Consider the following 24,865-nt stretch of genomic DNA (forward strand, 5'->3'; position numbering starts at 1 on the left):
AGCAATAGGATGAGAGGGAATGGTCTCCTGTTGTGCCAGGGGAGGTTCAAGTTTGGTACCAGGAAAAATTTATTCTCCAAAAGAGCGGTGATGCATTGAACCAGGCTGCCCAGGGAGGCGGTGGAGTCAGCATCCATGGAGGTGTTCAAGAAACTCCCTCCCTCCCTCCCTCCCTCCCTCCCTCCCTCCCTCCCTCCCTCCCTCCCTCCCTCCCTCCCTCCCTCCCTCCCTCCCTCCCTCCCTCCCTCCCTCCCTCCCTCCCTCCCTCCCTCCCTTCCTTCCTTCCTTCCTTCCTTCCTTCCTTCCTTCCTTCCTTCCTTCCTTCCTTCCTTCCTTCCTTCCTTCCTTCCTTCCTTCCTTCCTTCCTTCCTTCCTTCCTTCCTTCCTTCCTTCCTTCCTTCCTTCCTTCCTTCCTTCCTTCCTTCCTTCCTTCCTTCCTTCCTTCCTTCCTTCCTTCCTTTTTCATTTTTAAATGACAACTAATGATGAAGATATTAATGAAGCAGTGAACCACTGGTTTAAATTACTGGCTCAATTTCATACTTCTGAAAAAAAAAAAGCAAAGATAGTATGACCTCCCTGGGGATAGTTTTTTTCCTGAAGAAGAGCAGATCGGGCCACAAGAGGCTGCTACATGGCCATCACTGTATGCAAGGGCTTTGTTTGACTGTGAAAACAACAACTTCTTGATTTGACATACAAAGGGTCATTCTACTTAGCATGCCACACATGAGGAGAGGCAGAATGTGACCAGTGTTGCTCTGTTCAGCTAGCACAATAAGTCCTGCTCTCTCTCTTTGTAAATCTGTTTTCCAGATCCTGAAATGTTTGCTATAAAGTTTTTTTTTTTTTTTTTTTTTTTTTTTTTTTAATAAGTTTTTGTTAGTGTCGAATGGACTTTGGAACTGATAGAATAGAATTCCTCTCCTGGGTAGCGTCTTACAACAGAGAAAGAGAGCGAGATTCTGTACCACACTTCAGCCAGGAACACACTTTTGCTGCTGAGTCACAAAACCCTGAAAGGCACTATTATGTAACAGCCCTCACCTACAGCTGAGTTAGGTGGTGCCTACAGCAATATTGAAGGCCTCCTTCCTCACAACACGAAGTGACTGCAGATTTCTGTGGTTTGTCATGAAGCTGTTGCTACAGTTTTAATTGTAGGAGAAATTGTAGGCTTTAATTTTTAAAGTAGCTTACAGGCAAGGGCAATAATCTGAGTCCAAATTCCATGATAAATCCTACAGTGTTGGTCCCTTCTTGTAAGAATCCAGGAACTGGGATGGCATGAGTCTACAAACCAACACTGAAAGCCATCAGGACAGTGAAAGGAGAGCTGCTGGAAGCATGAGCTACAGTGTGACTGATGTGCTTCAATCTCCTTTCCTCTCTTTTCAAAATATATCTATGGCCTCCTGGTTTTTAAATTAATATATATATATTATTAATAATAATAAAGAGAAGAAAGTTCAGAGTGATCTAGAACAGAACTGAAGATGCCATCAAAGGACTTAAAGCAACGCTGGCTCATAATTTGTAGACAGCTGCAAGCAGATGTTCAGTCTTCAAAAGAATGGCATCTATAGAGCATCCCGATGGACATGTAGTCATTTGTCTGGGATGACAAAAAATGACTGTAGATAAGACCAGCAACCAATAGAAGATGGAGAACTGATCTGTCAAAGAGACAACGTGCTACCCAGCCTGAAACCAAACTTGACATACAGTTGCTTATATGAGTAGGTGAAGGCATGATGAGAGCTAGAGGGAGCAGGAAATAAAGGCCCAACAGAAGAGAGCGGTGCAGACTTTTTCATTGCATATCCAGATGCTGCTGAGGAGGCTATGGAAAACTGCAATATAGTAATACTTGCTTGGATGTAGACTCACAGTTTGAGACCAACAATGGCAGCTGAGCTGAAAGCCAACTTAAAGGTGAGTGTGCATATATAAGGACCTAAAGGACACATCAGTGCTGCAGATGTCTGTCTTGAGCAGCTTGTTGCTTGGTAGCCCATGAGATACGCTACATTTACAGGACACGAGCATACACAGCATATTAGATAACCATGTTTGCTAGTGTCTTCACACTATATGATCCAACTACAGCAAAATCTCATCCCCTACCCTTGTTCCATCCAGATCTCAGAACATGGGCTCACATGCACAGCAGCCAGCAGCTACCATGGCACAAGCCTTAAACAACAACCGTGTTCCTACTCCCTTGCAGGCATCATCTCCTTTCCAGCTTGTGCATATGGAGAAAACCTCTGCAAGGCATTCAACTTCTCCAGCTCCCACGCTCCTACAGGTGGTGTCGGGTAGGGGAGCTGTGGCAGCTGTCAGGAGAGAGGACGTAAGACGAGCCCCGACAAGGCGAGAAGCTCCCATCTCATTGCCAAGAGGCTTCAGGTGGCCGCAACAACCCCCTCAGCAGTCACACGCTGCTGGGAAGGCAGGGCGCACGGAGCAGCCCTGTGAGCCGACGGGAGTCGGGCGCTGCCGGGTGGCGAGGCCTGGAGCCAGAACCGGGCTGCAGAAGGCGGACACAGCGGGAGGGAAGAGCTTCCAGCACGACCCCGGAGGAAGGTGAGAGCTGAGCGCAGGTCACCGCGGGCAAAGCGTTCGGTTTGTGACATGAAGTACACAGACATTCACGTTCAACCGCAGACTGCGAAGCCGCCTCGCCTCGCCCCGGGTCCGTCGCGCCCGTCGGCCTGCGAGCCGGCACCGGCTGAGGGACCTACGGCGAGCGGCAGCGGGTCCAAGCTCGGCTCGGCGGGGCCGGGCCGCCCCGGAAGGCGTTCCCGCCGTGCTCCGGAAGTTGTGCGGCAGAGTCCGGCCCAGAGCGAGGCCCTGTCGCCGCCGCTGTCGGGAGGCGCCGCCGTTCCCCGCCGCGGACGCGGGGCCGCCTCTCGCCCGTGGTAGGCGGCCCGGCCCTGGGCTCGGCGGCCGGCGCGGGCTCATGGCGGAGGTGGGTGCGGGCGCCGCTCCTGTCCCCGTCCCGGCCGCGCCTCGCGGGGCGCCCGGCCGGCTCCCCTCGCCCCTGCCCCGCGGCCGGGGCCGCGCTCCTTCCCCACGGAGTGCGGGGCCGGCGGTGCGACGCGGGCGGGCGGGACTGCGGCCGGGAGCCGCGTGCGGGCGGGGAGGGACGGAGGGAGCGCGGCCGGGAGAGCGCGGAGCGGGTTCGGAACAAAAGCGGAGGCGGCCGGGCCGGCCTGGCGGTGGGGGCTGCTGGGGGCAGGAGCGGAATGCGGGAGCGGCTGTGCCCGCCCGGCCTGCGCGCTGCCGCGGATCGTACCTTCCAGCTGTCAAGCGCTGGGCCGCTGCTCCCGGCACACGGCTGCTCCCGGCACACGGCTGCTCCCGGCACACGGCCGCTCCGCGCAGCGCGTTGTGCCCCTTCCTCTCTCTGAGAGCGCGGGAGGGATGGATGTGGAGGATCACGAAGGTCGAAAGGGGTTTCGGCACCGGTCTGCCTCAGTGCTCTGCCCGAGCCGTGGCGGGACATAGACGCTTTCTCGGCTTCCTGGTCTCCATGTCCTGCTCAGCATCAAAGCACAAGGGGTGGTGATGGTGAGAAGTGGTTAGGAATGCTGTTGGGCAGTTGGTTAGAGATGACACCGTGCTGTCTCTTAGCTTTTTATTTTACTTATAGCGCTAGTGACATAGTGACAAAGTGACATTTAGCATAACGAGCAAGAAGCATGGCCATGTTGTATATTGCTTTAATGGTGTGAGCGATAAATTATTCTGTATGATGACTCGCATTCAGTTCATACTGCTGGCTCTGCAGTACTTTTGTATTTAAAAGAACAAAAGCCTAATTTCCCTAAGATTCATCGCTGTTTTAGAAGTGTCGATATGAAGAAACATATTCAGATCCAGTGAATCCAGATTCAGATCTGCTTGTTTGTCTGGATCAGCAGAACTGCCAGCGAGGCTCCCTCTCTGTTTCCTTCAGTTTGCAAGTGCATCTGAGCAGCACAGCCATCCTGCGGGCGGTGCTGGAGCCTGCTTCAAGACAAATGTGCATTGATATCAGTGTGAGTCACCAGTTCAGGTCCAAAAATATTCCCTGCATCACAAATGGAAAGTGATTAAGAACGCTATTTCTTGACTGAGAAGCCCTGGGTTTATTTGCCTATGTATCAAGAATGCTTTGAAAATGCTTGTTGAAACAACGTTCCAGCAGTTGTATTTATATTTGGTTAAACAGCTTTTTGCTCACTTTCCAGTTCAGTGTCTTGTCTCGAATGCTGGTGGTTAGCTCTAGTCTAAATTGTTCTCATTGCAGCACAGTTCCTACAGAGAAACTTAGAGCACTTTTTAATCATATAAGAACCTTTGGTTAAAGAGGAGTTGTGTGCTCTTTAATAGGCAGTCTGTGGAAGAGTGCAGCTCTGTAAGAAGGGAATTTCATAAGCTGTAGGAAAATAAATGGCACTGGGAAAGACGGGTTCAATGAAATATCAGAGTGAATCTGCACTTCATTTGTCCCTTTCTTGATCCACAGGGTTGATACTTGTCTGCTACATTGATATGATTGCATTTTTTCCTTCTATTAACTGGATGGGTATGAACAAATATACTGACTTGCCATGGGAACGATTCCCTTTTAAATCCACCAATGCAGTAATAAATGTAATTGCTTGTAGGTTAGCAAGGTTATTTCTAGCAGTCAGCGTGTACTACTACTTATAATAATTTACTTCTTGAAGATCATCTTGAAAGCAGCGATGTCCATGCTTAGTAGGGGATCTGATCCTGCAGTCAGCATTATTCACTTCTATGACCCCCGAGCCTTACAGTTTCAGCAATACAGTTCATTGAGTGGTGTCTGAAATTCACTCCTCAGCAGAGAGGTTTACAAGGCTGCCGAACTGTTGTTTGAATTCCTTGTAAATGTTCAACTACAATTGAAATAATATTCAACATGGCCATATTAGTTTTATTGCATAGATGTTCTTACTATGCAAGAAACCTGAGCCGCTTTAATCAGTTATGCAAAGTAGAATGTCTAGGGAAAGTATGGTTACTGTGTTAGTGTAACACTTCATTTTGCAGCACACAAGGAGTGAAGCTGGCTGCTGCAGGTACCTGCTCCTGCTGCTTGTGCCCAAGTGGGCCGTGGCTGCTTAGCTTTCCAAAAGATGCTGATGTTTGAGCTCAAAAAGAAATGCATTAGAATCATCACGCTGAGCTGCTGTGGCAAATTGAAATGTAAAATAGGGCGGTACACAGGTGCACTTTGCAGCATCAGCTGTGGATCAAGACTGGATGTTCTGTTTTCAGCCTGCCCCCTGATCACCCCTTGTGCTGGGAGTGCCAGATTGTGGAGCTGGGCTGGTGACAGCAAGTGGCTTTTTCTGTAGGGTGCCCAGAGGAGTTGTGGATACTCCATCCTTGAGGTGTTTGAAGCCAAGCTGGATGGGGCCCTGGGCAGCTGGATCTAGTGGATGGCAACCCTACTCACCTCAGGAGGTTGGATATGGATTGGTCCCTTCCAGCCCAAACCATTCTATGATTCGTTTTATGTCTTTGATTGGTGATGCTCTGGGCTGGCTCCTTGTGAGGTTGGGACTGGGTATTTTGTGAAAGTGGCGGTGGGACTCGCATGCTTGAGGGGAAGAGCAGGACTGCCTGGGCCTTGACCTGTAGCCAGCACTGTGGGATTTCAGCTGGGGCTCAACCACTTCATGTGAATGTGTTGCTGTCGTGGACCGTCTCCACCACAGGAGAATACAGTTGGTCCTCTTTGTTCCCAAGCTCCTAGGCACAGGCCGGTGCGTGTGCAGCACTGGCCTGAGGTGCACCCGATGGGGTGTGAGGGGAACAGGTTGCTTCTGGCAATGGGGGCATGTTGTGCCAGCCTGGAGTGTGCTTGATCCTGGCTGACTTTGGTGAAGCTGAGCTTGGGTTGAGCACGAAGGGTTTGCATGCATTGTTTGGTTGTGGTTTGTCAGCATGCTTAAAATCTGAGACCCCTTAATCTGTGGCAGTGTGACTATGATTTCAGTGTGCACTTTGAAGGGATTTTAAGGGAAGAGTCTTATAACTGCTGTTCATCTGTCGGATTTTTGGGACAATGAATTTGTTGTGTGTGCATTGAGCTTTTAAACAGAAAAAAGACTGAGAAAAGAAGATAGTTACCAATATGTGCAAAGAAACCTGCGTGATATTCTGCAATAATAAGTAAATTGAATGACAGTAACAACAAACGATGAAAATGCTGAGGCTGACCTGAGACTTAATGCTGTTAGCTTCAGTTTCCCAGGAGGCAGCATGTGACTGTTCTGTTAAAGCGATGAGGCAATGGTTAGTGGCTTTCCAAATCTATCTCAAGACTTCAGGGCTATAACAGAAGCTTTGCTTAATGTTTCAGGATAAGGATAGGCATTGCTTTTTGCAAACATCTGTGAAAATTTTAGAGATTATGTCCCCCAGCTGTTTGTCCCTGCTGCTCTGCCATAGCTTGCCATGCCTGGCGGTCCTTTCCAGCACAGCTGTTAGCAGCACTGCCTGCCTGAGGCACGCAGCAGTGCAGGGCAGCAATAGCTCTGCTTGTCTTCACTGGGCCGTCACCTCTGTGAGCTTTCCCTGAAGTGGATGCGTGTGCCTTTCTGTGTGTGCCTTTCTGTGATTCCTGCTCTTGCAGATCTCTACCGATGATCACCTCTCTTGACTGAATGACTGAGTAACAGGGCAGCAGCTCCTGCTGGGAGGGATTATCTACATGTAGCTTTTCAGTCACATTTTCTGAAACTGATTTAATGGACGTTGGTTTTATGTGCTGCTACATAACATTGTTCTTCATCTAAGCCATTTGAGGAGCTATTGGCTGAAAACTGCTGTCCAAGGGTGTAATTCCATGCAGCATAGGCAGGTGTTTTTTCACTTGAGCAGAAGTGGTAAAGGAGCAGGTATAACATAGCAGACTTTGCCTTGTCCACTCTTAAGCATTGCTTTCTTTTATCTTTCTTTTGTTGTTGTTGTTGCCCTTTCTGTGTAACCAGAGCTATATGTAAACTTTCATTTCAGACCTGAATAGATTATAAACTGGTGTGTAGTTGCTCCTCATGTAAGTGTGTAAGCATCTGTTTGTGTGTATGTGTGCGCGTGCATGTCAAGCATTCTCCATTAAAGCACTCTCTTCAGATTCCTCTTCACTGTCTCAATCTGGGTGGCAGCAATCACAGCAGCTGATTGAGTTCGCTCTTTGTTAAAGCCCATTTTCCTGGAGCCATGTGATTCTCTAGAATTTCAGTCTTTCCCTCAGGCTTGAAATCGCTTTAATAAGAGAACTAATAACTTTTCTTCTGATGTTTATACAACACAATGTCATGATTATTGCATGTTTGAGAATGACTGTATGTATTCTTTTCTAATTAGTGGAAGTGTTGTTGTGATTACTATTTCCTTCCCTTGTTTCTGAATCCTTTAGTTCCATGTCCTTTTTGTTCTTCTGAAATGCTTTCGCATCCATCTGGAGAGCACTGAAGTTCTTGCCATGTGAGCTCTACCACAGTGAGCAGAGCTGCCACCTGCTCTTGCAGAACCTCATTTCCTTCCTTTTTCTGTAAAGCTTCTCATCCAGTGCTGGCTGTTGGTAGAAATACCTCTGTATTGGTAGGTTATTGAACTGAGATTTTACCAAAGGTAAAATCAAAGCTACTCTTGGGTATTTTTTGCTTTACAACTTTTTTTTGTACACCTTTTCCATTCTGGCTGTTCTGATTCAGAAATCTTATATGAGATGTTTGTGAGGCCTACTGGGCAATTGGCATATCTGGAAAAATGAGAGGAGTTCTGCTCTGTGCTCTGAATATGGAAGAGTCTGGGTCTCTGTTAGCACTTCGAGTCAGAGGATCAGACTTCTTTCCCTTGGCTTCTCTTCCTAATGATTTTGGTCCTGGCAGCGTTGAGATGCTGCTGTTGTCATCGCTATGGTGGTGACGGTTGCTGTAAACCACTGACCCGTTACTGTGTGCTGACTCAGTGGTGAAAAGTTGCTTTAATTTCCTGCCTTTGCAAGGAGAAAATAGACCCTCTGTGCAGCATGCCGGTACCTGAATTCCCGTATTTCTGGTGGAAGGTGCAGAACGTCATCAAACAGGTCCACTGAATTCCTGCAACCACACAGTGGCTCTTACCTGCCAGGATTTTCCTCCATGCATCAGGCAGTTGTCTTTCAGGCAGATTTTCTTTGGACTGAGATATTACCTTGTGTATTAGCACGACATTTGCATGACGTACAGATGGGGACATCTCAGTGTTACTGTAAGGCACTCAGTAAAAACGATCGTGGTAACACTGTGTTTGTTATCTAAACATTGGAAACATTACCAATATGAGATGGAAAGTATAAAATTTGTATAAACTTTTGTCGTATTTTTGAGACAGAATGTGTTGGTTTCATAATTCGTCAGATATTTGGCAGGCAGAGAGTTGACTTGTTTTGCTGTTCCTTAGCGTATGATGCCATCTTTTCCCCAAGTGGAGATGTTGAAGCAGCAGCTTTACATGGGAAACTCCCACTATCTTCTGCAGAAAAAGCAAACTCTGGTTTACGTATAAGCTTTGAATGCAAAATGAATGGTCTAGAGCAAACTGTATTCCATTGTGATAGCAGCGTCTCTTCTGCTGAGCTTTCCTGAGGTGACAACAGCAGCTTTTTACATAGTTGTACAGCACAAACAGAGCTGACTGTGCAGCAGTTATCCTTCAGACGTTGACATTTTTCAGTCTATTTATGAGTATCAACAAACGCTGTGTGCATACTTTTGCCATGCATTGAATGCTTCTATTTTCCTTTAATTTAGCTTAAAACTAGTAATGGAATTCCTGAGGTTTTGAAAGGAATAGCTCTTGGCAAGCACAGGACTTTGAAACCAAAGGCAAGTTAAGATACCAAGCAAACACGGGGAGGGCTGCTTCTCCAGGGACATTTGTTACGAGTATTCTGACGTCTTGGAGACTGCAAGTTGGATTTGGTTTTTGCACACACACCCTATCTCTTTGTTTCTGTATAGGCATAGTTATTGTTGTTTTGTTTAATAATTAAAAATAAAGATACCGAAACTCAAGTTAATCCTTGCTGTCACCCAGGAGGTTTAGCCTTTTCTACTAAACATTGGAAGCAGGGGGTATAACGCTCTTCTTAGGTTTTGCCTTGTATCTGACTGTATTTTTTTCAGAAATTCAAGCACTGTTTAAAGTGTGTAATTAGATGAATAATTTCATTTAAAATAAAATAAACTTGTCCTTTTAAGTGACTGCGGTAATTGTAACAGGAATAGTTATCACGCATCTCTCAGGTCTACAGACCAAACTCGTATTTACATTTTCCAAGTGCAGTTATGCTTTTAGCATAAGAGCTAAGAGCTGCAGTAGTTTGGTGGGAGTAGGAGAAGATAGGACATGTGGAAGGTTGCTAGGCTGCCAAGGCCTTGTTGCTCCTTGGGAACAAGGGGCCTGCAGTGCTGCTTGCTGTAGGCATCTTCTGTCCTCCTGTGATCCTAGCATGTGCAGCATTTATGGGAAGGTTGCATCTTATCTCCTTGATTTAGCTTACTGCATTTCTTTGTGGAGCTTCGTGGCTCTGTATGCCTTCATTTAGCCCCGCATTTCCTTGCAGTGCTTCTTATTATCATAAACATTTTGAATGCCTCGGAGTTCATTATCATCTCTCTCTAACTTAACTCATTTGCTTTCTGCAGTGCTGCTGACAGCACTGTAATCCTCTGTCGCCCAGGGCAGTAGTTAGGGAGTTGCCCTCTTTTTTTCCCTTCTCCTTCAATCTGCAGTCAAATTTAATTCCTATCCTTCTTCCTTATCCAAACAGCATCTCCCAAGATTACATCTTCTTTTTTGGTCTTAACAAACCTGTATCTGTATCTCCTCCCTCCTCTCTTGAAACTCACATCTCTGCCATCAGTGTAAGGTGCAGCTGGAAAGATGTTTCAATAGTCTGCCTGTCTGCTGGTTTCTCTCATCAAGTCTGTGTTAGTTGTCTTTGAGTCTGAGCAGTCTGCATCTTGTCTTTCCACGTCATGCTCTCCCCTTGCCTTGCTGCTCCCAGTCTATCTCTTCCCTTACCATGTACCATGGCATATCCTTCACTTTAATTTAGGAAACTTCTGAGTGTTATCATATGTAATATATGCTAACGCTACTAAAGAAAATGATTACATCTCTGACTTTGAGTTATTAGAGCACCCTCCCACTGTGTCTCTGCTTAGACAGATAAACTACACTTTCATCTACTGAAGCTAGCAGGGATGCATGCTACCTTTCTATTGAAAGTAAATGAATAAAAATATACAGACCTATGACAATTACACTGCTGTACGTCTTCCAGATTTCATTCTCTTGTCTGATGGCTGTGCTTCCTTACTCTGCAGTAGGAAAGAAGCACTAGTGATGTGCTTTAAACTTTGCTTGGGAGTACACTGTCAGATTCTGTGGTCTTCATACGTGGTTTCAGTTAGTAAATATTCTTTGATGCACTTTAGAAGTTTTATTGGGCAAGACGAGTCTGTTAAGTCTGGAGCTTTTCTTTAGATGACACACAAATGGAATTAAACCTGCAATAAACATAGCACTAGATGCCATGCTTATTGCAAAGCAAACGTTGGTTTCAGCAGAAGCAATTTTTTCTTTCTTTTCCTTTATTAATATATAGGAAAAGCCACCTGTCTCCTACATATTTTTTTCATGCCTTATGGAAGGCTGGATCACAAATGACTTGCAATTTCCCTATTGATCATCTAGACTTTGCTTTGTATTACAACAATTATAATAGTGTAACTACTTTAGCTTGCCGTACCTGTCTTTGCAAAGTTCTAGGATGGTAGAATTAAATAGTCATGAGTCACTTCTGAGTCATAGCAGATGCCTTGTGTTTCCTCCTCCATAAGACCACTGAGTAGCCTTCCAGGCCTTGAGGGCATGGGCTGTGTATTGCTCATCAATTTGTACAGCAACAACTGTGAAAGAGCAGTGGCAGCTCTAGTGTTAATTTGGTTAGGTACGCCAACAGCAATGCCAAAGTAAGCCGAAAGTTTTCTATCAGTCCATGTGGTGTTTGTGTAGCTAGCTTGGTGGTAGTCTTACTCAAGAACTATTGGCCTTTAAGGGTCCTAAAAGCATTTAATTAGCAAATGTGTGGATGCTCCCTGTGAATTTGAATGCCTCTTTTCTTCATTTACAGTATATGTTTGAGGCCATGACATTGGTTTTAGTAAGAAAGCGTCCTTTTTGTTTGCAGTTTGGCTGGGAAGGATGCCATTCCACTTATCTTTGTTAGCAAAAGGCATTTGGCTGGGACATTTTAGATCTCAAAAAGTAATGAACAAGCTAACATTATATTTAGTGTTACCTAATAAATTCTTCTCTAAACGCCGAATTTTATGGGCAGGCTGGATGGGCCTTTGTGCAGCCTGGTCTGCAAGGAGGTGTCCCTGCCTACAGCAAGGGGGTTGGAACTAGATGGTATTAGCGGTCCTTTCCAGCCCAAACCATTCTATGGTTCTGTGTTATTTATTTAGTATTGTAATATTGTTAGGCCTATGCTTAGAGGTATCTTGAGTAATACATGCCAATCAGGCAGTCCTGCAACTCTTGATAATGCTTCATTCTTAAAAGCTACTGGACTAGAAAAGAATGTATATGGGAAGGGAAGAGGGGAATGTGCTACATAGACTTGAAACTATTTCCCTTTCACCCTGCCCCCACTCCTCCTTTTTCAGGTAGGCAGATAGATGGGTAAACCTTTCTTACCTGGTGCTTACATTCCCCCTCCTCCAAGTTCCAGAACCTGTTTTGAAAACAAAAGTGGGGAAAGCATTTTCTGATTTTCTTTTAGGTCTTCAGTTCTGGAGCAGTGTTTGTTTTGTCTTAGAGGCACAACATACACCAGAAACTTAGATAAGCTTCTAGTTTCTGTAGGACTCTTGGAGTGTAAGTATATATTATGGCTGTTATTTTCAGATACTTTTGGCCACTTAGGATCTTGAAATATTTCTATTAGTAAATTTGAAGTTTAAGTTATTTATCTTGGATTTTCTGTGCCTACAGTGAATGTGGATCATCTGACCTTCACATATGTGTTTTCTTTTACTCTGACTTTCATCCATAAGTGTCAGTTTGTTTGCTTAATAAATATTTACTTCTTCCTGCATCAGAGTTCCTTGTTCTGTGAAGTCTTTCTAAATTGATCCTGTAAAGCACAACTCCATGTGTCTGCAAAGTAGAAGTTTGCTTCTCTTGAAGAGTTTGTATGTGTTAAGTCACCTGTAATGCAAAGTCCTGTTTGTTACATGATGCAACTCACTTCGAAGGGTGTGTTTTGAAAACTTTTATACTACAGTAAAACATAACTTAATATTGTTCATAGCATAGAGTTTTAAAACAAAAACACCTTTCTGAAGGTTTGATTATACTGATACTGTACATATTTAGCATTTTTTTTGGTGAGTTCTTCATTGCTAACACTAGAATAAGTCAGTAACACTTATTTGCGGTACAGCCTGTCCCCATCTTGTCTGCCCAGCAAAGGACATAAGTATCTTTGACTTCCTTGAAGCTCAGCCTAGAACAGCTTTGGATTGGTTTTGTCCCAGTTCAGATATTAAAATAAATACAAAAAATACAAAAATAAAGATGTAAAAAATCAATTGTCAGGCAGTTAAATCAAGTTTTATGTTCACATCACACCTCTGATAGCTTCCACGGCTCTTATCTATTGATATTTAATTTGAGCACAATTTTGAGGAACTCTTAATAGTTTTTTAAGGTTCTGCTTAGGAACTGGGGGGCTGGAGCACTTCCCCTATGAAGACAGACTTAGGGAGCTGGGCTTGTTCAGCTTGGAGAAGAGAAGGCTGCGGGGTGACCTCATTGCAGCCTTCCAGTACCTAAAGGGAGCCTACAAACAGGAGGGGAGTCAACTCTTTGAAAGGGTAGATAACAGCAGGACAAGGGGAAATGGTTGAAGGAGGGAAGTTCTAGGTTGGATGTCAAGGCTTTGTGCTTTACCATGAGAATGGTGAGGTGCTGGCACAGGCTGCTCAGAGAGGCTGTGGATGCCCCATTCCTGGAGGTGTTCAAGGCCAGGTTGATTGAGCACTGGGCAGCTTGGTCCAGTATTAAATGTGGAGGCTGGTGGCCCTGCCTGTGGTGGGGATGTTGAAGCTTCATGATTCTTGAGGTCCATTCCAACTCAAGCCATTCTGTGATTCTGTACTTAAAATTTTGGCTTTTCATGCAGCTGCAGGTGAGAAAACTTAGCAAGGTCTGTAAGACAAATACATGCAACTACTTCATATGCCAATCAGTTTGCTATTTACTGCTTTTGAACTCCGAGGTGTGAAGGAGGCCCAACAAGCTGGTACTTTATGGGTCACTGTTGGAAGATATCTGAAGGAGGAGTAAACTTTGTAGCTGTGACTTGGAGTACTTGGTGAGAAGTGGCTATTCTAGGGAAACATTAAATGAAGTAATTAAACCTTGACTACTTTCATGCTATTAAGTAGAGTGATACAAACTTGTTGTGTGATATATCCAAGTGCTCCTGCTTTGATTCTAAGATGCTGCATGGGGCCCTGGCTGACTTACCATGTGAGCAGAGCATTAGGGATTGTGCCTTGTGTTATTAGGAAACATGCTGCCCTCAGGATAAGTTTTAGTACTGGAGCTAATGGGATGTTGCACATGAAATATGCAGTGTTAGACTTGTGCACCAAAAATAAATAAATAAATAAAAGAAATCTTTATTTCCATGTGCTACATGTTGAATAGTTACTTTGAAATTGTCTGACATAGTTTTTCTGTACTACTGTAGTGTGTGAGTACATGGAAATCTAGAAGATTTTCAAGAAAATAAACATATTTGAAGGAAAACTTATTTTCTAATATTAAAAAATGTAGAGGAGGCAGACAGCCTTTTTTTCATGTTGTTTTCCAATGCCCTGCATAAAAATGAGTGACCTAGATGTGTTGGGTGTGCTCTTCTAATGGAGTCTTGTTGGTGATTATTAGCTAAAATTACGTGGGGAGGAAGGGGGTAGATGAAGAAGGGGCAGATAACATTCATTTCTCTATAGATTGAAAGCCTTCATCTCTCTTCGGTCATCTGGGTGCCTTCAGCTTATATTGTGCTCCACCAGGAGTGTGTAGAAATGCTGGTATTTGAAGTGTCAAAAACTGGACGTAACCCAGGAGCTGAAAAGAGTGTAAATGTTTTTGTGGAATGAAATACATGAAAATTCCCTGTCAGCTAAGGAGGAATATGTGAAAGACTGTAGTAATGAGGTTTAAAAGTAGTTAAGATTTTAAATTAGTTCCGTATGAAAAGTAGTTTCTCAAGTGTGCTGCATTGAGGGGATGTAGGTTTAGAAACCCTTTGGTATTTCTTGACTTCAGAACAAAGAAGGAAAGAAAACAGAGGAGTGCTTGAAAAGATGGAATAATAAAGTTGGGTGGTTTTCAGTGAACAGTACAAATATTGTTGTCTTTTACCTCATATAGTAGATACTGTGGGTTAAGCTGTTTGTGATTTGAGAGGAAACGTGGTTTACATTCACTGTAAGAGTATGATGTGAATAAGTTCCAAGACGGGCAACATTTGTTGACTTACATCATTGATTACCTGTCATTACAAATGGACTGTATTGAGGTGGGTGTTATTTTTTGTTTTAATTTTTATAACTTTGTGGCCATTCGACATAGACATGTTTAAAGATAATGGAAAACCCAAAGGAGTAAGGAGGAATCATCTTAAGCATGTCAGCCTTTACTTAGAAAGGAGATGTAACTGCAACTATCACCAAAATGTTTGATGTAAAGTTCTGTATGTTTCAAGCTAAACTCCTACGAAGTTCCCCATAGGCTAACCCTAATTTAATATTTCTTTGGGTTTCAAATCTGTATTTGTGAATATTTTGCTACCAGCGAGACTAAAACCAAGCTGGGTAAAGCACTCGTAGTTCAACTGAATGTCAGTAGTTCATTTTCATTGTAACCTAGAAGCAGAAGCACTGAAGCTTGGGGCAGCTAGTGCACTTTTTCTTCTGTTTGCTTTACACAACTGCCTTGTATGTGGATGATCAAACTGTTTGTAAATCATTTTACAGCGTGCCTTGCAGACTGATGTTTGCTTGTTTAAAAAGGCCGTGCTGTGCTCAGCAGCAATGTAGTGGCTGATGTGTGAGTGTTTGCCTCCTGCATGAGGCAGGGCTGGCACCTTGGCAGCACAGTGAGCCATGTGCATCAGTTCCTGGCTAACGTTGGTTGCTGCTTCCCAGAACTTCCTTTTGGTTCCAGGAAAGGTCTGAATGCTTCCCTAGAAGCGTGTAGTGATTGTCAACATGCACCTAATGTAATGAATTGTACCCGTGGGTTTTGTGGTGCTCTGGGATTTTTTCATATGTTTTGTGTGTTATTTATTTACACATGTATTTTAGTATTGTTTTCTTTTCATCTTTTGCTGGGTACTGCTAGTCTAAAAGGTGCACTTTGTGTAAGGTGTGTCACTATTAATGGCATCAGTCTGTGATAGTGACATGACGGAGGTGTTTGCATGTGTAGCTGAATTAGTGGGCAGCAGCTGCTGTATGTGGTTCTCAGAACACTCTCACATCAGTCGTATCCAGTGCCACGTGGGCACTGTGCTGAGTTTGGGGTTTTTGTGGTTGTTGTTCCCTGGGCTGTCTGATGACCAGCAGGGGAGCCCTGATGTGCTAAGGACTGAAGAAATCAGCTATCATTTCAGTACATCGGTTACAAAAATTGGCATACCCTCGTGGATTTATTCACCCAGTTTGGCTTTGGCTCAGTGGCTACAGTAATAAGAAAATAAGCATCACCTCAGCAGCTAAGAATTGTTTTTCTAGATGGAATAAGGTACATATGGTACAACTGATGTAGGGCTGTTAGAATGGGGAAAGTTAAGGAAGTTGATATGCTTATGGTCCCCATTAAAAGTAGACAAGTGTGGCAGGGCTGCATGCAGACTTCTGCAGGAGGTGATGGAGGCTGTGTGGAACCAATTCATCAGCTCATGGGCTTCAGGGAAAGTTCACTGCATTTGATCAAGATCACAACAGATTAAGTAATTATTCTGGAGGTGTTAACCGCTGTTCAGTAGCGGCAGTGGTGGAAACAGACCCAGCTTGATTGCTTCTGTTTGGAGAATCAGGGCTGTATCTAAAGCGTGTCTGGGGCTTGTCTATAGTGCAGAGGGAGTGGGCAGTAAGGTAGGCTGATCAGCACATTCACACTATTATGATGTATACACTAGTCAAACTTACTGCGTGTTTTGAGCCTTTAATTATTAATGCTCGTTCCTGCAGTACTTTCCTTCATTAGAGACTTTCTGAGGAGCTCAAGTGATTTATAGAGGGACAGCGAATTGTTGTTCTACCCAGTACAACCCTGGAGATGATAAAAGCAGATAGAAGCCTTTTTTATCTAAACTGTATATACCTACTGTTAAACACAATTTGGGAGTGATTGGTGTGAAGAAGAATTGGAAGATGAAATTTCTGAAGTGAAAATGTGGTATTTCTCCTACATTTCCTTGATTGCAGATAACATAATGAGTTCTCCTTCTGCGCAGTTACAGACCTCAAATGATCCACCTGTCATGGAAGGTATGTCTAGAAAGTGGTTATGAACTACAGAAATTAATATATTTTGGCTGACAACAAAGGGGTTTGACCAGCTTCCACTCTTTTATTTGCCTTTGTGATTTGAAATCATTGAAACTTTAAACCAAAGCAAGAGGCACATAGGAAAACGTCGTCTGGTGTGCCTTGATGAATTACATTCTGGAGGTCAGAGCTTCCTCCATTTGTAAGTTCTGGGTTGGATCTAACATTTACAAGCTATTTATAAACTTAAGCTTTTTACTACTTACAGGGAAGCAAATTGTTTATGAGGGCTTTAAAACAAAAAGTATAACTTTGTTCCATAGTACAGAAAGGACGTAGTTGCTTTAGAACAGCTGCACACTAGGATTAATCTCTCTCTCCACATTTCTTCCTATAAACTGGAATTCTCATACTGTTTCTCTCATCCTTTCCTGTAAATAAACTAACTTCTTAGTGACCCTGCTGTTCGGGGAGCTGGTCTGCGTTTCTGCTGTAGCAGCAGATTTCTATGTGTGCAGCACCAGGCAGGTTTCAGTCTGACAGGAGCCCTGCTTGCAGCACACACCACAGCCTTTCAGCTGCTGGCACAGCACAAGCAAGGGATGAATATGTTCTGGCTGTGGTTCCATGCTATATTATTTAAAAGTTTTCCAACTGTTTGTTTTCCCTTCTGCACTACGTTTTGCAATATTGTGTGCGTGTGTGTGTGTATATATATATATATGTATATATATGGAGTATGTACATAGGGTGTATATAAACATATAGGGTAACTGAAATAGACTAAATTAAAAGTCCTTTTTCCTTCCAGTGAAACATATACTTTGTGTAATGTTCATTCTTCCAGGCTCTTAAGTAATATTTATTTTTGAATTAGAAAATACAGTTTTCTCATATGGTAGTTTATGGAGTAATGTGCAGAAATGAATCTGCACTTTCAGCTAGTCAGCATAAATGGGTTGTTTGTTTGAAAGGGCCTAGGGATGTCTGGTTTGTAATCTTGGATCTGTATGAAGAGCTGAATAATTGATGTGAAGTTGTACAACAGAATCAAAGCATGCATCATCTTTAGAATGTGTAAGTAAGAAGTGTGTTACAGACCTTACAGGAAACTCATCTGATGCAGGAGTAGAACCAGACATTGTAGAAGCTTGGGAAGGTAGGGCAGTGGAAGAATATAATGGATTGAGTGGAATCCAATAATAAAAGGGGACTAGGAATCAGCATGTTCTGCATTTGGAGTGCTTGATTTAGTTGAACCTGCTTGCTATCTATTGCATGTAAAGTCTGCATTGTAGTGTTTGTCTAGGTATCAGCTTTCTGAGTTCTAAATTCACCATTTCTGCAATATTCTTATGCAGTGATAAGTAACTACTGTGCTTTGTCTGGAAGGGAGCATCTTCCAGTGTAGAAGGAATTGCAATAAATGGATAGAATATCTGAGGTAAACATTCCCTGTAATGTCATGATTATTTCACACTGCTTCTGCAGTTCCAGCTTTTCTCCAGTTCTTTTCTGTTTCTGTTCTAGAACATAAAGTAGCTTCTGCAGATTTTGGGTTGCAGTTTCTGCAGTGTTCCTGTTGACTAATTCAGCCATTGCTAGATATAATGTGTTGGTTTGACAGAAGTGTTTTGTTTGCTTGTGCAGCCTGAGACACGCATTTTCATGGTTTATCTTGGAATACCCAAACTTGCTTTGGAACATAGTTGCCAAAGGCTATTAAGCTTAGTGATTATTATGTTTATGAAGTACTTGTGTTTTCTCAAACCACAATTCTTGTAAGAGGATAATTGAGTTAAAGCTTGGGCCATTCTTTGGAGATTCTGTGCCACTGCCAAAATATTTTCAAACAATACTTAGTTATCATTTCAAAGATACCCTTTTAACTTGAAATACTAAGTAGCGTAGTAAGCTTATAAAACATGCTGCTGCCCCTCTAGTTTACTGGATATTAATTTTAAGGTGAGAGAAGCCATTAGAAATCAGACTTGCTGCCAGGACAAAATGCGTTACTTAATGTGAAGGTTTGAAGCGCATGGTCTTACTTGAAATTAACCTTATTGCTGACGGAGCGTGTACAAAGATCACGTGGGGAAGGGAGACACTAATGTTTGCGAATCACAGATTTCCAGAGGTATCACGCTGTGTGTTTATGAAATGTAATTCACTGCTGAGTGGGGCGGTGCTGGAGCTGGAGTTGGTAAGGATGCTTCACATCTGTGTTGGCGTTTCAAAAAGCGATAGGATTGACTTTGGTTAGTCAGGTGAAATGACTTCGATGTCAGAAGTTTAATCTTAACTTGTATGCGCAAGTGAAGTTTTATGTCCTTAATTTAAAGTTGTAAGAGTAAGTGGGGGTTTGTTTTCTTTTTAAAACAAAATCCACGCCGGGTAAATGGCTGCCATTCCTATTCCTAAAGATTTAGGGACTGCTGAAATTTCTGCAGAATTTTTGATACTTGAACCGCTGTCAGTGGGTGTTAAAAACTGCACAGCTAGGAGTTGCAGAATGCCAGCACACTGCCTGTATAAGTTTAGATTTGTGAGTCATACCAATACTGTTGTTTATCTTGAAACTGAACTATTAATGCTTTTTTAAAAAAGCCTTATTTTACCCAACATTTAAACAGATTTGAGTGTTTCTTTGAGATTATACTTTGCACACGTAACTGTATTTTTATATGAGCTTACCTTTGCATGAAATAAGTTGAAAGGAAGCAGTTTCAGAGGCTGCAGCTCTATTTCTTCTTCCGTAGGTGTTCCATGGGCGTCTATAAAAGTGGTACATGAGATGATGTATTTTAGCAGATCCCTGTAGTATCTCTTTACATGATAATGAATCTGTTTTCATGGCCACTTTAAAACAATGAAAGTATGACCAGTAGCCAGGCAAAAATGCATGACTTCTCCTTAGGCCTCATGGTCCACCCTTCCACTTGCACCCTATCACCTCTTGCTTGGTGGTAGCGGAGCCTTCTTATCCATGAGGTCATTGAGGTGCTCAGGATTAAAGTTGCTCTGGTTCTAGTAGAGAATTACACATTTTTAAAGATGATTCTTTTTGGCATTTTTCTGGGCTTTAATGTCAAACACGAGCAGTTAAATGGGATGCAATACTTAAATACTGGTCATGAGTCATGATTTGAACTGTCCAAGATTTCACAAGAGCAGTAAGAAATTGGTGTTTTTTTGTTGTTGTTTTGTTGGTTTGATTTCAGAGAAGCAATCGGGGATTGGCAGTGCGAAAGTTGATGCAGTATCCCAGCATTTTATCTGCGGTGCTCAGTGAGCGTTACACAATTGTTTTGATTAGCAGTATTCACTCTTTTGGCTTTTTTTAAAGGTACACAGTGGTCTTAGTTGTTCCCTTTGCTTAACTAATACCAAAATCTCTGCTTGAAGAGCCAAGGTACTACTAATAGTGGAAAGGAGGTATGAATACAACACAGCTGAATTTCTTGAGTAGACTGGAGCTTTGTACATCCTTCTCCCCAGCTTCCAGTCTCTCTTATACCGCACATACATAGGTGTGGCTGCTGGGACAGGTTTAAGATAATGTGGCTCCTGAAATTGTAAAATGTAATATTTAATTTAATAATAATTGATATTTAATTTCATCTTAAACTTTCAAAAGCTTTGCATTGAGTGTGTGGTTCGCACTTCCAGCGGTTCTTAAAGATACCTGCCTGCAATGTTAAAATATTTGACATTAAATGTGACCCTTATGAGTATTTGCTTATAAGAGCATTTCTTTAGTCTTAACCTCAGTAGCTCCTTTTCATATAACTACTTGTTGCTACTGATAAAATAGGTGTGCTTTTGGTTACATTCAGCTTGCTCCTGTTTTGTCTGCCTAGATGAGCGCTGTTGCTTTGATGTGCAGAATAGATTAAGATACTAACTTATCTGGGAGTTCTTTTCCCTGTTAAGTTCAGAATGATAGGGTGCTTGTTACACAAAACTGAAATTCTTAATGTTGACTTCTAGTTTAACTAAGGGGTGGTCTTAGACACAGATGTCCACAGGAATTTTGGTTCTCAATTCTCCCTAGAACTGTCCTTAAAGACAACAGAAAACCCATGTTTTGCACTGAATCGCCAGGCGAGCTTGTGATGTTAATCACATTATAACATCTGGTTTTGCTATTTGTATTGCTTTTTTTCTGAATGAAAAAAAGAAACAAGAACAATTAAAGATAAATACATTGAATTTGAACACATCGGTTTTTGATAGCTGAAGATGTAGCGTAAGATTGGAAAAAATATGCATTTATGGAAACGTCTGGTATTTTATAATTGTTTTGATATTATTCAACATATATGTGTGGGTAAACTCACTGGGAAAAGATGCACAGGGTATCGATGCTCATGATATTGTTATATTGCCTGACCATTTAGGGCATTGCTTTTTTTCCCCTTCTTAGGTCAATGTGAAATCTTTGGGGTGGTTCTCATAGATTCCCCTCATAGAAGGGAATTGTCAGAGTCTTTTTGACAAGATGCTCAGGATCGGGCTGCCCAGGGAGGTGGTGGAGTCACCGACCATGGAGGTGTTCAAGGAATGTTTAGATGTTGTGCTTAGGAACATGGTTTAGTGAGGACTATTGGTGGTAGGTAAGACTGGATGATTCTGTAGGTCTTTTCCAACTTTAGTGATTATATGATTCTGTGATTTTTTTTTTTTTAATTCTTATTATATATATATATATATATGTTTTATTTTTATTATACTTATTATATATATATATAATTTATTTATAATATAAATATATTATACAATAATAATATATTATAATAAAACATGTTATACAATAATATATAAATATATTATATTATTTTTATAAATATATTTATATATATATATTATTATTTTGCCTTGGTTTACAAAGAGAGCTCTGAAAATGGCAGTGGAAAGGCTTTTAGTCTCATGTGATCTAGGTTCCTATATAAGGAGCTTTGTACTTGCAAGTTGTAATGTCTCTTATAATGCAGTTCCTACAGGGCAAACTGTTCCTTGGCACAGTATGTCTTCAGAATGCCTTTATTTCATGGTTTTTGACCATTACATTTTATAATATTGACTTTTTTTTACTATTGTGGACCATTTGCGCTAAAGGGTTAGGAAACAAAGCGAATTTGTTGGAGCCAAGTGTTGACTGTAAAGAAGGCATAGCTGCATATCACTAGGAAGCTTTACCTAGGTTAGGTTTACTAAGAGGTTGTGCATATCTCCATTTCCAAGTCTGTTCCCATTAGCCACATGTTTGATATCTCTTTACACCTGTGGGGTTTAAGGAGTTATGTGGAGTAGGATATCAAATAAAACCTCTGTTTAAGTATAGGATTGCATGTATAAACTTGTAACTGTCTATATTGAAATTAAGGGTAAACTGTAGGGAATGTAAATTGTACAGTTGTGTATAAGGATAAGATTGACACACAAAATAGGAAAAATACACGTACCCTATGAATGACTGTACTTCAACAGCAGTGATGTTACAGATTTCCTGGGTATGTTTGTGGGCTGGGGATCAGGGAACAAAGACAAGGGAATGAGTGGGAAGCAGGTAGTCAGCCAGTGGTGTGTCTGTGCCTGGTCCTGTCATCTGGGGGTGTTGTGTAGCTCCATCCAGCTGGCCTTCTGTGCTAAACAGAGGCTGTAAGTGGAGTGTGGTGATGCTCATCAGCCTGCTGACTCATGAAACCTCACATTTGGTACCAAAGGGACGGTTGTTGCTTTCAGAGTGTTTTCCAGTGGTGGACCCTGTGGCAGGAGATGGGATGCCATAGGAAAGATGAAAGAGTAGGAAAGTCCCAAGGCAGACTGAACAGTAGGAGTCTCCTTTTGGTAACCATGCTTTAGGAATCAAATTTCAACCAAACATCTTGTGATATTGTTACCTGATCTGTGTGCTTCTGGAAAGTTTCTTCTTAACAGCATACTGAAGATAGGTGAAACTTCTTATCAGAGACAGTAGATCAAAAATACCAGTTATGTTAATGAAATCTTACAGTTTGCGCTTCAGACTTTGTAGCTTTGTTATGTAACAAATATTTTGATTTTTTTTCTGTCTAAAGATGCTTTACAATCAGACACATTCGTTCCTATTATTTTCATTGTTCTGTGTTTTAGGATACTCAGTCATTTTTGTACCTTATATCAGTATTACTAGTAATGAGATAATATGCTGAAATGTTCTTCTTGGGAGGAGCATAGGGTTCAGATTTAGATTTTACTCTGTGCTTGCTTTCAGAAATCTTTGAGTAGTGGAGAAAGGCTGACTCTTCTGTTTTGTTTTTACTTTTCAGTGCCAGCATTTATTCTTAGTCATACGTTGCTTAAGGCTAAAGCGGAGAACCTGCTCTGACTTCATTTTGTTCAGATAAGCTATTACATCTCACCCATTTACTCCTGAACTGAAATCAGTTAACTTTCTACCTAAATAACATACTCCAGAAAAGTATCCAAGCTTGATTTTCAAGCTGCTCAAGAGATCAAAGCTCCACCAGTTTTCTTGTCAGTTTATTGCATACATTGACTACCGTGTATTTATTGTGTGTTTAATCATAATGGCTTTTGAAAAAGATTTCTCATTCTCAGAGGTTCTAAACAGTTATCTTCTTTTGAAGTCTAAACCATCTATTTTTTTTTTCCATTTGACCAGTGATTTTGGGGTGCACATATTTACTGAACTAAAACTTCTCAGTCAGAAGTCTCATCTTAATCCATCTGTCATGCACTTACTCGGATACCTGGCAGTGTCCCTCTCCTTCCTTGATTGCAAGAAAGCACCTCAAAAATCATTGCCGTGTTCCAAAACAGCATGGGTCTCAGGTAATGGAGCATTCAGCTTATAAAATGCATATGCTGTAGTTCCTCAAAAATAACATGGTAATGTTTTTTATTTTAGACTCTTGATGGAAACCATTCCCCTGTGTCTTGTGTCCAAAAAGCCAGTGAAACACACCAAAAAAAGCTGGTTTGGTGTTTTGCTCAATGGCTTGCATGTTGTTCCCAGGCTTTCCTGAGCAGCTGAATTATGTTGTAGGGACTGAGCAGATTCTTTAACTACTTTACAGGAGGTTGAGTATCAACACTAGCAAAAGCAGCTTACTGTACATAAAACAGCTACTTGTTAAGATGGGTAGCTGACTGCAGAAGTGCTGGTAAGCCGGAGTAGAGAAAACTAATGAGAGAAGTCTGTGCATTGGGTAGATGTGTTACTGCTCTGAGCTTTCACCTCAGGGGTAACTCTAGAAAGGAGTTTGTAAGTTTTCTGTGTGAATTATTTTTTCTCCTTTCACTCATTTGTAGTATGTCTGCTTTGTGTAGCTGAATCGTATAAATTTAAGTTAAAATACAAACCTAGTTCTTAGAATCGAGCAACTTATTTTTTTTCCACAAAGTAAGTGCCAGCAAGCTTTATGTGTATTTTATTAATGTTTTGTGCCAAAACATTTTACATCCTGTGTTTTCTAGCGAACTGCTGGTTTGTTAGAGGCCCAAGTTTTCATCCACAAAATCACGGCGCTATAGATGTTAAAATGTGTGACTTTTCCTGTCATGCTTTGGATGGATTTGTAATACCCTGAAGCAGCGAGCTGGCTGTTTTAAATGATGTAAATGAAGGTACCTGTCGCCCTACAGAAGGCTGTTGGGTTGGGCTGGTATCCGTTTTGCTTGTTGCAGCTATTAATGTTCCCTGTTAAAATCATGTTAAAAAGCCTGCTTAAATCAAGTTCATCTGTGTTCCTGTGCCTTTACACTGATAGCAAGGTATGATTGATAACTTAATTGCAGCGCAGAGTAACTACAAAGGTGTATCTGTGGGTGTGGTATCAGGAGTGTTTCTGTTTGTGGTGCTGTTGGTATAAACACTGCCACCTCCTTCCTTGTGTTTGTGTGCTCATGTGGTGAACCTGATTAGGAAGCTGGTCCACATGAGGAACAACCCAGCAAGGAAAATAATGATTATTTTTAACCCAGATCAGCTATGAGTGAAATATTGGTGTGTGGGAGTGATGGGTAACTACAGAAGTGTTTCTACAAAGTGCAGCCTGAGACAGCTGAAACGTAGGTGGGTAAGTGGTTTCCTTGGTAGTTTTTTGTTTGCATTTTAATTCTCAATAGCAGCAAATGGTATTTCACTTGCATTTAGGCAGAGATGATGTACATTGTTAGCTGGAAGAGGGCAGAAGGATGTTTTATCT

At 42.1% G+C, this 24,865-nt stretch overlaps 1 protein-coding gene across 1 annotated transcript in view; it reads left to right on the top strand.

The window, feature by feature from the left end:
* The first annotated feature begins 2,836 nt into the window (after positions 1-2,836).
* Positions 2,837-24,865, top strand: part of FRS2 (fibroblast growth factor receptor substrate 2) — a 44,382-nt gene continuing 22,353 nt past the window's right edge. The window contains exon 1 of the mRNA XM_072357362.1: positions 2,837-2,974. The gene's annotated coding sequence lies outside the window, so the exon portion shown is untranslated. The remainder of the gene's footprint in view (positions 2,975-24,865) is intronic.

The sequence above is a fragment of the Excalfactoria chinensis genome, chromosome 1 (genome assembly GCF_039878825.1).
Source record: "Excalfactoria chinensis isolate bCotChi1 chromosome 1, bCotChi1.hap2, whole genome shotgun sequence".
NCBI classification, from domain to species: Eukaryota; Metazoa; Chordata; class Aves; order Galliformes; family Phasianidae; genus Excalfactoria; species Excalfactoria chinensis.